This window comes from Anabrus simplex, chromosome 1 (assembly GCF_040414725.1).
Source record: "Anabrus simplex isolate iqAnaSimp1 chromosome 1, ASM4041472v1, whole genome shotgun sequence".
Lineage (NCBI taxonomy): Eukaryota > Metazoa > Arthropoda > Insecta > Orthoptera > Tettigoniidae > Anabrus > Anabrus simplex.
Window position 1 is genome coordinate 1,247,831,266 of NC_090265.1, and position 16,286 is coordinate 1,247,847,551.

Consider the following 16,286-nt stretch of genomic DNA (forward strand, 5'->3'; position numbering starts at 1 on the left):
ATAGCTTCCACATATGTATTTATTTATTTATTTATTTATTTATTTATTTATTTATTTATTTATTTACTTATTTATTTATTTATTTATTTATTTATTTATTTATTTATTTATTTATTTGTTTTTACCCGTAAGCACAAATATCGTTATATTACCACTGTTTAGGGAGAGGAAACGATGTGTTTCGGAATTGTAGTAAACATGACGGGATGCATAAAACTAAATTGCAAAAGACTGGTGAACCAGTCGGTACAACTCAATGGAGAATCGTCATCTTCATCTACGTTTATTTTAATTTTCTGTTTAGTTTACGTTAGTTCAGCTTAGTTTAGTTAGTTATGAGGAAAGTCTTAACAACATTGACCCTTGCTTGTATAATTACGAATACGTACACAAGTCTGCCTGCTACCATTTCTTGATGGATGTAGTATTTTTACAGCTGTCTCTCGGCACAGTCCAGAGAAAAGCGTAGCTTCCACTGTAGTCCCAGTCTCATTTATGGCTGTGACAGTAAGGAAGCTGCTGTGATATGGGTGAGGCTGGGTATTGGCATTTAAAGCACGAGTTGTGTGCCTCGATGTTATGAAATGTTCTTCTCATAAGGTCAGTCGTGCTGCAATAGCACTTTCTGGCCCAGTGAGGGAAGCAATGACAACCTACCTCACTCCCCATGTTGCCTAGTACGCCTCATTTTAGTGCCGCCTATGATTCTGTGGTTTTATTACAACCGCATAACCTTTGGTGGTGGTCTTTGGGGCTCCAACCAGCCTCTGGCCTGATGACACAACAGACATTTACTAGTATATATGTCACATTCAGGGAAGTTACATTTTCTTATCTTTTAACACCCACCCTCTCACTCCTCACGTTGCCTAGTACGTCTGGTTTTAGCACCACCATCGGTTTTGGTTGTTTCCCATAACTACATAAGCTGTAGTGGTGCTATTTGAGGATCCAGCCAGCCCCTGTGCTGTTAGTATAACGGACAGACAGTCCATACACATACACAATGGAATTAGAGCTTCTGTCATTGAGATAGAACATATTCAGGAGTGCGTGCTTAAAGATCACACCCAGATAATTAGGTTTTGCACGCGTCATAACGTATGAAGTCTAAATAGAACCTCAAGTACAAGTGCAGAGGAATGTAATTGATTGACGCGTGCTGTAGGAATCTTGCCAACGTCTATGACGTTGTTCTTATGGCATGTGTTCTTGAAGTGCGACGGTCCCCACCCTCTAACATCGCACTTCGTATTGCCCCTGTATGAAGTTAGAAATTGACTCGGTGGTTGTAAAACAGATTTGTTTACTCCAAATACTAAATGACTTCCTAATATAGTCATTCTTGTCCAAGCGCAAATTGAGAAATGCTTTATTACAAATATCTTCTTCTTACATCCAAATACAATTTATATCTAACTGCCACTTTTTGAATGAGGCTGTCCGTAATCAGAAGAACTGACGCTGTCTGCTGGATTTCAGCGGTATTTCTTCCACTGAGGGACCAGCACCCGACTCAAGGGCTCCTTCGCTGGGATCAGTTGGCCTCTTTAGAGAGTAGAAATATATATCGCCGCCGAACACTCAGCGTTAAGTCGCGCTGGCCGTGCGGTAGTAGGTAACCCTTGCCAGACAGACATATACAGCATGTATACATATCTGATCGAAGGAGGCATGCGGGGAAGAAAACTGACGATGGCTTCAGGAACGCAGACCTATATGTCCCTCTAGTGATCATGCTGGTGTTGTAGGTTGTTCTTGTTGATTTAAGGGAGAAAACAGTGAAATTAATAGCCCCTAGCAACAAAAAATAAACATAAAGGGACAGTGAGAAGTGTGCTACAATTTATTGCTATTTTTCTGTTGGATTTCCTGTCCTTCACTTTATTGACATTTTAAACAATACACGTGATGTCTGATAATTGACAACGAGTGTTTTAGCAGCACTAGTTTTGTGACCCCGAATAGGTATGTCGAGTGTCCAAGGTCCCAAAGAACATATCGACGCTGATGGGGGCAGGACAATGGAAGACGAATACAGAAGATAGGCCTACATCGAATCAGGAGATATCGCGTTTCTAGACCTATATTCACGATGCTTAGAGCATAAAATACGGGTAAGATGCGATTGAGACACGACGTGTCATCTCCTATGTCTGATATCGAAAGGAGATCAGATTTAAGCAGCTCATGTAATTTCTTTTAAGGCTGTCCGTGTGGCCACATCAAGCACCATGTCCCATTCATGGACCTTTTACATATGACAGAGCGTTTCACTCCAACGAGAATTGATCTGGTAATACTTCCAGCTGTAGGCTGAACAAACTACAGAACGATATACCTCCCCATAAGTCTAATTTTCGTTTCACAGTTTCTAGACTTCCTCATCAAATGTCAAGTTGGACATATCAATTCACCTCTGCGGGGCAGTAAGTAATCCGTCACAATAACAACTGAATAAATTTTACAGATAGTATCGATCTTCGAAAACAATATCAGCTTAGGAAGGATGGGTCCGTGAAAGGCTCCTCGCAAGCCTTAAGTCCGTTGAAACTTGACCATATGTGGTCAGTCTGAAAATTTTAAATATAACAACATGACACAAGTAAATGGAAGCAATGCCGGAGGCAGCTAGAGTCCTGTTGCGCCTGGCATGTCTCATAATAGAGGGCGTTCTTAGGTCTTAACTCCTTGTACTTCTTGTAACACATAACATTCCAACGTGGGACAAAGTACCGAAAGTAGTGGGCAAAACTTTACGTATGGATCCTCACGTGACGAGCACAAAAGGTTATACGTATGAACATGGATATGGAATAGAGACTTCAAAAAATAGGGAATCTATTATACGTGACTAAGAGAGAGACCTTCACACATTCATTCTTGCACTATTAATTAATTAATTAATTCATTCATTCATTCATTCATTCACATGACATGTTCTCACCTTATCTACTGGAGTTTCGTACATGTGAGCTGAGAGCATTCAATTCAGTCAATCACTCTTTCATTAGCGAATGCTCTCTCCCCATAACCAGTTGGTGGCTATCCTTAATTGGGAGAGACGAGTGTTCATCCACTCATGCATTCATGTATACAATCAGGCAATTCATTCATACAGCGATTCATTTAATTCATAATGTCTATTGTAAGCTAAGGATAACAATGTTCAGGCTCGAGACACAAATAAATACTTGCAGTAAGACTAATGGGGTAAGATACATGTTGCCCTAGACTACATAACAATGTTAAACTCTAAGACAAAAATAAGAAATAAAAATCTTAGAAAATATAATTTATAGATCGGGTGTAATTAGTGAGTAAGCGTAATTGTAATATTTAATAATAATAATAATAATAATAATAATAATAATAATAATAATAATAATAATAATGTTATTTTGTTTTACGTCCCACTAAATACTTCTACGTTTTTGGAGACGCCGAGGTACCGGAATTTAGTCCCCAGGAGTAATTTTATGTGCCAGTAAATCTACCGACACTAGGGTGACGTTAATAAGCACCTTCAAATGCCACCGTACTGAGCCAGGATCGAACTTGCCAAGTTGAGGTCAGAAGGCCAGCGCCTCAACCGTCTGAGCCACTCAGCCTGGCAATTGTAACATTTAAGGTATTAATAGATAAATTAATTGTATTATATATATATATACTAGCAAGATACCCGTTCTTCGCTACGGTATTATACTGAAATTTATAATTGAATGCTTAACGTTTTATATATAATCCGTCGATATTCGCGATCTGACTCGTTTTGAGAGATTCCGCCAAAATGCACGATCTGACTCGTTTTCTGAGAGATTACGGCAAAGTTCCTCACATTTTTCAATATTTTTTCCAGCAATCGATTTCGTACTTCCCGGGCTAGTTCCAGGTATTCCACCCGGTCAGTTGGGTCCCTAAATCTTTGTCATCTTTTCCTATAAGCATTTTTAATATGGATCAAATCCTTGAGGAGATTCGGGGTGGTGTTGTCTTGGGTGCCTTGGCGATATTGAACCCGCGGCCGGACTGCATTCTTAGTCATTACCCGTCCAGGACCCGTTTCCAGCGCGGTCCGCATATTTTGACGACGGTCCAGAACATTATTATTATTATTATTATTATTATTATTATTATTATTATTATTATTATTATTATTATTATTATTATTATTGATGTTCTGGACCCCACAGCAAGATCCAAGACCGCTACTTGGCGGTAAATTACATCTGCTGCCATTGTCATTGATGACAATATGACCAGTACCATTGTCGCCCGTAGTCAAGTGAGCAGGATTTCTGGCGATAGTTCCGTGCATTATTGACCTTATTATAGAGGTGAACAATTAAACGGTCAATCTTATTCGTATCGTTTATTTCATATGTGTTTAAATTTTTATTTATATGCCAGGAGAATCTACTGTAATCTAAGAAGGTTCTCCAAAGGAAAAGATGGCTCCTGAAAACGAACCCGGGAAAGATTAAAAATGATCGGTCTATGATCAGAATAAGTACATTGAAAATCCACAGCCTATTTCCAGTCATTCAACCGGGTCAGGAATGGAATGAATAAAGCCCCCATCTAGGGGCCTGTCGCACTCCTCTGGGGCAATGATTAATGAATGACAAATGAAATGATATTGAAGAGTGTTGCTGGAATGAATGATGATGGGGAAAACCGGAGTACCCAGAGAAAAACCTGTCCCGTCTCCGCTTTGTCCAACACAAATCTCACATGGAGTGACCGGGATTTGAACCACGGAACCCAGCTGTGAGAGGCCAGCGCGCTGCCGCCTGAGCCACGGAGGCTCCTTACAAGTACATTATGAAAAGTAAAATCAATTGGTCTCACCTCCTTTTTCACCCCACCGCGGTTAAGTTGATTTACCCCCCCCCCACTCCCCTCTCCCGAAATAAGAAGGCGTGTTTCTTCATGTTTAAAGGAGAGTCCAAATACCAATGTTCACTTGTGTTACCGTGAGTATTGAGATATAAGTATCCCTATAAAAATAATTCACTTTTTTAACTTACTTTCACACTCCCCTCCTCTTAAGTGAATTTACCGGCAAAACATATTTGTTTCTTTAATAGTAAATGATCTAAATACCGATTATCTTCAGTTTTCGAGACATGTGTCCTCATGAAACGAATTGAACTCCTTTTCACATCCACCCCCAAAGATGATTACCAACCCCCCGCCCCCCCCGAAGAGGCGTTGTTTTATTTTTAAAGAAGTTCTAAATACCAATTTTCACGTCTGTAACAACTTTAGTTTTCATTAGATGTAAGTATCCTCATACAATTAATTTTTCAATTTTTTCACCTCCCCTCCCTTCATTGGATTTTCCGAGAATACCTGTTTCTTTACTTTAACAGAAAATTCCAAATACCAGTTTTTTTAAGTCTGTAACATTTTACGTTTCTGAGATATACTGTAGATGTAGTCTTTCTAAAAATTCACCCCAATTTGTCACTCCTGTTTAACCCCCATTAATTAGATTTTCCAAAAATTAAAAAAAATAAATGTTTCTTTATTTTTAAAATAGATCCCATATACTAATTTTTAGGTCTGTAATATCTTCAGTTTCTGAAATATAAGTATCCTCATTAAAGACATTCAACCCCTTATTCACACTTTTCACCCCTACTATTGGGATTTACAGGAAACAAAAAAATACGTGTTCTTTTATTTTTAAAGGAGATTCTAAATATCAACTTTTACATCTGCAAACTTTTAAAGTTTTGAGATATAGATACACTCATTTTTAAAATACAACCCCCTTTTCACCCCCACTATTTAGATTTTCCAAAAACAAAAAATACAATTTCTTTACTTTTAAAGGAGATCCCAAATACGGATTTTAAGGTCTGTAACATATTAAGTTTCTGAGATATAAGTATCCTTATTAAAGGCATTCAACCTTTTTTTTCACCCCTTTTCACCCCTTTTCACCCCTCCTATTGGGATTTTCCGAAAGCAAAAAATACCTATTTCTTTATTTTTAAAGGAGATGCTAAGTACCAATTTTTACATCTGTAAACTTTTAAAGTTTTGAGTTATAGATACACTCATTTTAAAAATTCACCCAGCCGGGCTGAGTGGCTCAGACGGTTAAGGCGCTGGCCTTCTAACCCCAACTTGGCAGGTTCGATCCTGGCCCAGTCCGGTTGTATTTGAAGGTGCTCAAATACGACAGCCCCGTGTCGGTAGATTTACTGGCACGTAAAAGAACTTCTGCGGGACTAAATTTCGGCACCTCGGCGTCTCCAGAGACCTTAAAAAGTAGTTAGTGGGACGTAACGCAAATAACATTATTATTATTATTATTATTATTATTATTATTATTATTATTATTATTATTATTATTATTATTATTATTATTATTATTATTAAAAATTCACCCCCCTTTCAACCCTCCACTATTTGGATTTTCCAAAAACAAAAAGTACATGTTTCTTTATTTTTAAAGGAGATCCCAAATACCTTTCTTCAGGTCTGTAATATCTTCATTTTCTGAGATATAAGTATCCTCATTAAAGGCATTCAACCCATCTTTCACTCCTTTTCACCCCTCGTATTGGGATTTTCAGAAAACAAAAAAATACGTGTTTCTTTATTTTTCAAGGAGATTCTAAATACCAATTTCTACATCTGTAAACTTTTAAAGTTTTGAGATATAGATACACTCATTTTAAAAATTCATCCCCTTTTCACGCTCCCATTATTTGGATTTTCCAAAAACAAAAAAATACGTGTTTATTTTTAAAGGGGGTTCCAAATTTCAATTTTCATGACAATAACATCATCAGTTTTGAGATATAAGTCTCCTCATAAAAGGTGTTCAACCCATCCCCCCCCCCCTTTTCACCCCCTCCCTTTCATGGGATTTTCCGAAAACAAAAAATACGTGTTTCTTTTTAAAGGAGATTCCAAATACCAATTTTTATGACTCTAAACCTTTAAGTTTTTGAGATATAGATATCTTCATTTTAAAATTCTTTCCCTTTTTCATCCCCTTAGCGACGGAATATCCAAAATTCCTCCCTTAGCGAGCACCTTCATGTTAATATTAATGTATCCCCAAAATTTCATTTCTCTATGTTCAGTAGTTTCGGCTCGGCAATGATGAGTCAGTCAGTCAGTCAGTCAGTCAGTCAGTCAGTCAGTCAGTCAGTCAGTCAGTCAGGACAAGTTATTTTATATATATAGATATCAATATAATTCGGATTGCAATAAATGATTACTCCCTCCCAAGTTCCTGGCAATACGGAACGAGGGGATAAGAGTATTCTATTAGGGAATCTAACCGATCGGTTTCCTAATCAGTTCACAAAGAACAATATTTATGACAAGGATTTTTTGTGCTATATTTTATTGCTGTTTTTCTAGCAAGCAAGATTTCCTGTCCTTCACTTTATTGACATATTAAAGCAATCTCACAGTCATGTTGTGGAATACAGGTGATGTCTGATTGACAACGAGTGTTTTAGCACCGATTCAGCTATAGCCTGCATGGGAGATTCAGAGTTTCCTTGGGTATAGTGCCTCTGCCACTTATCACCAGATCATACTCCAAGGAGTTGATGGTCACCGTGTACCTGCAAGGAAGAGAATTTAGTGACTGGACAACACCAAGTACTGGACAGGAGTTCGATCAGCCAGACTTGATTTAGTTACCTTGGTATATTTGGTTAGCAGACTATTAAGGCCTGTAAATACGACCAGTGTATATTCCAGAAGCTTTTATTACTAGTAAATAGAAAAACGCACAATGTGCATTATTATAATATTTTACACTGCCATTCACTGTAAAGTTGCTGCATTGAAACATTTCTTTTATTACACGCCAGAAATTGATATATGTCACACGGTCTCCCACACCATTCACATCTCCAGTCCATGGTCATATCGTGGATTTTATTCTTTGTACACACTTTAAAGTGAAATATATGCACCAAGAAACGAGTAATCATGTGTCTTAATTACTTTTCCACTCGTTTGATATCATAGCCTCCCTGACGTAGAAGTCTATATTAATGTTCCTCTTCTTTTCATTCAACTTCTGCAATACAGCGTTGCTTTGCTGTGCATATGGCAGTGTCATTTGTATCTTAATTCCTCAATTCCCTTGCCAACTCGTAAAGCAATCTTGACAGGGAATATTTCTTTTACAAAAGGACTCTATTTTTAAAGGATTTTACTTGTTCCGCTTTTACCAGGTCACACTTGATTAGATATTCCCACGTAAGTTCTAGTACATGGGTTACTCAAGATTCCAGAAACAAATATGAGGGATATTTCACACGTTTTTGTACTGTAATTTATGACATTGTGTGTGTAGAACAAATGAAGACAGACTGCATCGTTATTGAACTAAGTCCTGCAAACAAACATACTCTCGTGCGATTTTAACTAATAACACGGCAACTAAACATTTCTGGAACAATGATGGCAAAGCCTTTTTTCCCTTCTCTATATATGAGGAGTCCATTCCTGTAATTTTGCCCACCTTCTTCGTTACAGCCTGTGTAACATTACTCACTGTGTGTCAAGGTTTCCAAAGGTGACTCAAACCTTGAAGCAAAGTAAACGAAATTTTCCCAGAAAGAGAGAAATAAGAATGCGATAAATACTCATAAGAATAGTCTCTATCAATTTGTTAGAATATGATAAAATTGGATATTTTTTCATCGCGTCAGTATTTCATTCGGTTGATTTTGGAGGAAAGTGAAATGAGCAGCAAGGAAAAGACGCGAATATTACACATAGAATAGGATATAAAATTTAATAAAGGACTGGGCAGGAGATCGATCAGCATACTAGATTTTTAGAACAGCTGTAAACAGATTTTAAACTTGTCAAAAATGTAGCCCTGATATGATGCATACGAGGTAGAGGAATACTTACGAAGAAATAGAGATGTTAACACAGAAAAAGGTGACATGAAGATTTGCATCGAACCATTCCTAGCACAAATAAGCAAACAAACAAAAAACAATTATTACCATCCTACCAGTTTCTACAAAATATTAAGATACCAAATATTGTATTTTTCACGCATTAAGGACGAAAAGGTGCGACATAATCACTAAAAAGAAGTGATCATGACTGACCACATATTTCCACGGACTACGTTTCTTAGACTTACTGAATCATTTTGTTAGAACAAACTGCTATAACTCTTATTTCTGGCAGTGATTCAAGAATGGATGACTTTCCTAACACTACGTAATTTATTACACGCAAATACAACAACACAATCACAGAAATTGGATACGAAAACCTATGTCTAAAGATCAACAGCTACACTCTGTCATTGCCGCAACAATTTTTCTATCTATTTTAGTAATTACACAGACAGATATAAAAGGACAATAACTGAGAATAAATAAAGCTCAAATCGTACAGTAATCCTTTGCCAGGTATGTACAGATGTAGGTGAGACGGTACGCTTTCTTGTGTAACCTTAGTTCGGTGCAAGAGTAGTGAGTACAATTTACAAAGCGTTCTGTTTCTATTCATAGAGAATATAATTGGTGAAAAAACAGGATGACTACAGCTGACGTCCCAGCTAATCCTCCATATTCTCTCAACATCAGGCATGGTCTCAGAAAACATTTCACCTGTGAGTCTTCCTATTAAACACCCGTTAGTTCAGTTAGTTCACGCTTTCGATAATGTGAGTTGGGACAAACGGTTAAAAATTCTTAAAGCTACAGGTTTGGCTGGAAAGACAGAAGGCTGATATATTCGACTCTATGAAGGACAGACCACGATGGTAGATATCGGAGGAAGCATCCAGACAGCAAAAATCAGAAAAGGTGTAAGGCAGGGCTGCTTCCTCTCACCATACCTTTTTAATGTATTCATTGAAGAAGCCATAAATAAGTTTAAGGCAAATGCCAAAGGGGTAAACGTAAATGGGCACCATACCCAATGCATTAGATTTGCAGATGACATAGCAATTGTAGCAGACTCCGAGAAAGAGTTATCTAATATGCTGGATGTATTGTCATCGGCATTTTCAGATTCACTCTTAAACATTAATGTAAAGAAGACCAAGATATTAGTTGTGAGCAAATATCCTGAAAGAATTCACACCAATATTAAGCTTAATGAGAAGACAGTGGAACAAGTCACAAGTTTCCCTTATCTAGAAAGTCTGATCACCAATGACAAGAGGTGCAGAAAAGAGTTCAAAAGGCGAATAGCACTTGCCAAACGGGCGTTTAGTAATAAGTAATAGATTTTGGCACTAGGAAGAAATTTGTGATTTCTTTTATATGGAGTATGCTATTGTATGGCTGTGAATCTTGGACAATCAGAGATCAGGATTGGAAACGACTGGAAGCGTTTGAGATAGGGTCTGAACACGAATGCTCAGGATTAAATGGATTGAAAAGAGAACAAAGAACAGCGTTCTAGAAGAAACTCAAGGGAAGAGAGAACTGATTTTAACGATAAAAAGAAGAAGAGCTAAATTCACTGGCCACATCTTGCGACACAATACCTTTCTTACCAACTTGCTGGAAGGACAAATCACGGGGAAGAAAGGCCGAGGATGATCGAGGAAACAATTCCTTCAAGACTTAGTACTCTCTTGTGTATTTGCTGTCTATACCACAATAAAACAACGTTTACCAATGGCCTGTGTCCGTCACTTTCCTACGAGAATCTCCTGAAGTCAGAATTTGTCTTCAGGAACTGTGCACAAGTACATGCCCTATACTTCCAAATGCATATCTTATATTTTGCGTGCTGCCTCCTGTGCGCCAAAAAAAAAAAGTTGCCATTACTTATGACTCGACCCTCGTATTTATCACCATCGACATTTGTTTCGATATTGACGTAGAATACGCTTTATAGGAGACCCTACTTGATCAAAAGTAACACGCGAACAGCATTTCAATAGCTGTATAGAGCAAGTATGTACGCTGCCGCGTTCAGTTATCATAAACCGTGGATAAGTGTAACTCCAGGGTGTGAATATGAACCTAATTTATACATTACACGTTTAGTTTATCTATTTGCGTAAATTAAACACTGTTAGGGAAAATAAAATACATACATGCACACATCTTCATAATACACCATTATGCCTTTCTGCGTTCAGTCTGCAAGGCTCTGTGAATTTACTATACGCCACCACAGTCCTCTAATTGCAACTAATTCTGTGGCCTTTTTTAGTTCTATACCTCTTATCTTCGAATCGTTAGAAACTGAGTATAACCATAGTCGTCTTGGTCTCCCTACACTTCTCTTACCCTCCATACCAGAGCCCATTATTCTCCCAGGTAACCTACCCTCCTCCATTCACCTCACATGACCCCACCACCGGAAACGGTTTATACATACAACTTTATCCATCACGTTCATTTGTAATTTAGCCTTTTTCTCCCCATTCCGAGTCCCCCTGCCATTGTTCGCATCTGTTTGTATCAACAACCATTCTCGCTACTTTCATGTCTGTTACTTCTAACTATATCCTAAGTCCACCCAGCTTTCGTTCCCGTAAACCAAAGTTGGTCTGAAAACAGACCGATGTAAATAGGGCTTTTTTTTATATTTTTGCTATTTGCTTTACGTCGCACCGACACAGTTAGGTCTTACAGCGACGATGGGATAGGGAAGGCCTAGGAGTGGGAAGAAAGCAGCCGTGGCCTTAATTAAGGTACAGCCCCAGCATTTGCCTGGTGTGAAAATGGGAAAGCACGGAAAACCATATTCAGAGCTGCCGACAGTGGGATAAAAGATAGTTTAGTTTGTGAGCTGACGTCCTTCTTACAGAACACTGTTGATCACAATTGCGAGCTCACTGCATTAGCTTTACTGCACCTTGATTAAACCTCCCTTACTTTACTACCATTCTGGGAGAACACGCGTCCTAAATATTTGAAATGGTCTACCTGTTCCAACTTTGTATCCCCAATTTGACATTCGATTATCCTGGATTTGTTACCTACTGACATCAATTTATAATGTCATTGGTTTTTATGCCCCACCAAGTATTTTTACGGTTTTCGGAGATGCCGAAGTGCCGGAAGTTTGTCCCGCAGGAGTTCTGTTACGTGCCAGTAAATCCACCGACTCGAGGCTGACGTATTTGAGAACCTTCAAGAAAGAATCGAACCTGCCAAGGTGGGTTCAGAAAGTCAGCGCTCTGCCGTCCGAGATACTCAGCCTGGCAGTAAAATCATTAGCTATTAAAATAAATCAGTATTAATAGTATCATCGTAATGTATATACAACACACATACTAACAACCACCACCGAAATACGTCATAGTAAGTAAATCCATCCATCTGCTGTAGGGTTGACGTTAGAAGAGGTATCCGACCCTAAAAAAAGCCCCATGCCACTACAGCCCTTGAAGGTCCTTGGCCTACCAAGCGACCGCTGCTCAGCCCGAAGGCCTACAGATTACGAGGTGTCGTGTGCTCAGCACGACGAATCCTTTCGGCCGTTATTCTTGGCTTTCTAGACCGGGCCCGCTATCTCACCATCAGATAGCTCCTCAATTCCAATTACGTAGGCTGAGAGGACCTCGAAGCAGCCCTCAGGTCCGGGTAAAAATCCCTCACTTGGCCAGGAATCAAACCCGGGGCCTCCGGATAAGAGGCAGGCACGCTACCCCTACACCACGGGACCGGCATACGACCCTAATACTGGGTTGAATCCCCATGTAATATCAACCGCAAGTAATTGGCAAAAGGTCAGGGGAGAAGGACAAGAAGAAAAACGTGCTTGTAATTATTACATTTTTTCACTATTTGTTTAACGTCACACCGACACAGACAGGTTTTATGGGGGCGATGGGATAGGAAGGAGTGAGGGCCGTGTAGGAAGTGACCATGGCCTTAATTAAGGTACTGTCCCAGAATTTCATCGTTTGAAAATGGGTAAACTCGGAAAACTATGTTCAGGACTACCGACAGTGGTGTTTGAACCAACTACCTCCCGAATGTAGCTGACACTTACGTGACACAAACCGGGTAGCCAAATTTTACGTTGCCATGTGGAATGGGGTGGTAGAATAATATCCATGGCATACCCTGCCTGTCGCAAAAGGAGATTAAAAGCGGGACCAGGGCTCTCAGACTGTGAGCGTCGGTTGGCGACACGGTTCCCCCAGCTGAGACTGGCATTCATTACTCTTACTAGTGTCAGGCTCCTCACTTTCATCTTTCCCATCCGATGGTCAACTCTTTTTCTTTCCCCACCCCGAAGGTATTGGGTTTCCGAGGCCTAGGGGAGTTTTTCACTTTCATGCCCTTCGTGGCCCTTCCCTTTCTTTTGCCGATACCTTCATCTTAGAAGGATCTTCTTCCTTTTTCCTCTCTGATTAGCGTTGATACAGAATGGTTGCCCAGTAAAAAAAATGAAATGGCGTATGGCTTTTAGTGCCGGGAGTGTCCGAGGACAAGTTTGGCTCGCCAGATGCAGGTCTTTTGATTTGACGCCCGTAAGACCTGTGCGTCCTGATGAGGATGAAATGATGATGAAGACGACACATTCACCCAGCCCCCGTGCCGGCGGAATTAACCAACTATGGTTAAAACTCCCGACCTGCCGGGAAACGAACCCGGGACCCCTGTGGTCAAAGGCCAGCACGCTAACCATTTAGCCATGGAGCCGGACGGTTGCCCAGTTATAATTCCTACGTGCTGAGGCATGTGGCACGATAGAGGAGGTACAAGGGGGGGCAAGTACGCATGCGCAGTGAGACGTCTTCCTGGTCAGCTGTACTTCGGCTTCTTCCAGCCGGTGTTGTAGCTAGTCGCTTGGCCGAGAAAAAGCTCTTCAGCGCAATTTTACTATTTCTTCTGTAGTTCTCTCTATATTTCCTAGCTTGGAGTGATTGTTTAGATTTGTAAATAATAAGTGGGGACAAAGCTGGACAGAGAGCTCTAATCCCTCAAAGTGACTTAACAACATCCAATAAAACACTTCAATTCTTTTCAAAATTCGCTTTGCATTTTATATCACGATCAGTAAATCTCAAGAGACGTGAAGGTCTCTACTTACCTCAGCTAGGTTTCAGCCATGGTCAGTTAAATTTTGCAATGTCATAATTTAAAGTTGCAATAGTGCCAATAGGTAATTGTACAAAGAATTCACCGAGCAAGAGGGTCACGTAGCTATCAGCGTGCATTCGGGAGATAGTAGGTTCGAACCCCACCGTGTAGCACATGTGGATTTTGCTGTTTTACGGGCGGATGCCCTTCCTGATGCCAGCTCTGTGTAGAGAGATGTATTCACTACTGAGTGTTTCTGTGGTGGTTGGTAGTGTGGTGCATTTCCTGAATATGAAGAGGAGAACGTTGGGACAAACACTAACACCCAGTCCCCGAGCCAGAAGAATTAATCAGACGCGATTAAAATCCCCGACCCTGCAGGCTACCGAACCCGGGACTCTCTGAACCGAAGGTCTTAATGATGACTACTCAGCCAAGGAGTCGGACAACCACTTTGTAATTATCTATGTACTGTTAATAAAACAATGCCCTCCGAGCTTGATCTGTTGCTAGCTGGTGCATGGGATAAATGAAAGTCCTTCTGAAAGTAAAGTCGTATGATACAATATATAATTATAAAATTAAATAAAAAATTTCATATAAAACTTTGGTTCGTTTCAGTGTTAAAAACGCATGATCTCATAGGAAGTGTTAAAAACATGTAGATCTTAAAAAGTGAAAAAGAAGTATGGAAAGTGTATTGTTTACTCTAGCTTACGCACCAAGTGAGTTTGTTGCTCGAAGTGAACCGTATAACTGTAAGCTTGAATTCGGGATAAACTGGGTTCGAATCCCATCACTGACAAACTTGAAGACGATTTCCCTTGGTCTACCATTTTCATACAAGGCAAGTGCCTGGTCTATGACGTAACTAAGACAACGGCCACATCCTTCACAGTTCTAGAGTAGCCTAGACTTTCTTATCCTATTAATTTTTAAAGTTGCTTTACGTCGCACCGACACAGACAGGTCTTTTGGCGACGATAGAATAGGAAAGGGAAACCACGGAAAACCATCTTCAGGGCTGCCGACAATGGAGTTCGAACCCACTATCTCCCGAATACTGGATACTGGCTGCACTTAAGCGACTGCAGCTATCGAGCTCGGTTTATCCTATTGTTGTCGAAAAATTACGTGAGTTAGTGTGGCATCAAACTGCTAGTAAAAACGTCTAGCTCATGTTAGAAGACATTGCACACGAGGTTTATACATTGGCATATGTCGATATGGGTTGAATTTCCTGTACATCCTGGCACGTAATGATTTACGTAATTGTGTTGAAAGATTACGGCCTAGACTGTTATTTCTATGTATTTTGAATTCTGAACCGAGAACTACATTTGAAAAGTGGTACGAGGGCTGGAACGGGGTCCACTCAGCCTCGGGAGGTCAAGTGAGTTAGAGGTGGGTTCGATTCCCACCTCAGCCATCCTGGAAGTAGTTTTCCGTGGTTTCCCACTTCTCCTCCAGACAAATGCTGGAATGGTACCTGACTTAACTCCACGGCCGCTTCCTTCCTTCTTCATTCTCTATCCCTTCCAATCTTCCCATCCCCGCGCTAGGTCCCTGTTCAGCATAGCAGGTGAGGCCACCTGGGCGAGGTACTGGTCATCCTCCCCAGGTGTATCCCCGACCCAGTGTCTGAAGCTCCAGCACACTGCCCTTGATGCGGTAGAAGTGCGATCCCTCGCTGAGTCCAAGGGATAAACAGACCCTGGAAGGTAAACACATAAAGGAATAGAAGAACTACAACATTCAATTGGTTAGAGCAGTGCATACCAGGAAATAAACTCCAAAAATAATTTTCCTCTCTTATGAAAAATTACTGACTTGTTGGTTACATCCTTATTCCGGAGAGGTCTTCAATTATTTAGACTTTGTAATGTTTAAGAAACCCCTCCACGGCTTAACGGACACGCCGCATCTCTGAAACATCAATGCACACAGTTGCTTCTTGGATATCTAAATTTCAGTTTCCTTCTCCAGTAATAGTATCAACATTACTATGAGACTTCCCCATACCTCACGTGCTAAAATTTGCGACCCCGCAAGTGCAGTCTCTAGCAATTACGGAAATAATATAATAATTTCTTGTGGCTATTTTCTAGCCGAGTGCAGCCCTTGTAAGGCAGACCCTGCGATGAGAGTGGGCGGCATCTGCCATGTGTAGGTAACTGCGTGCTATTGTGGTGGAGGATAGTGTTAGGTGCGGTGTGTGAGTTGCAGGGATGTTGGGGACAGCACAAAAACTCAGCCCCCGGGCCACTGGAA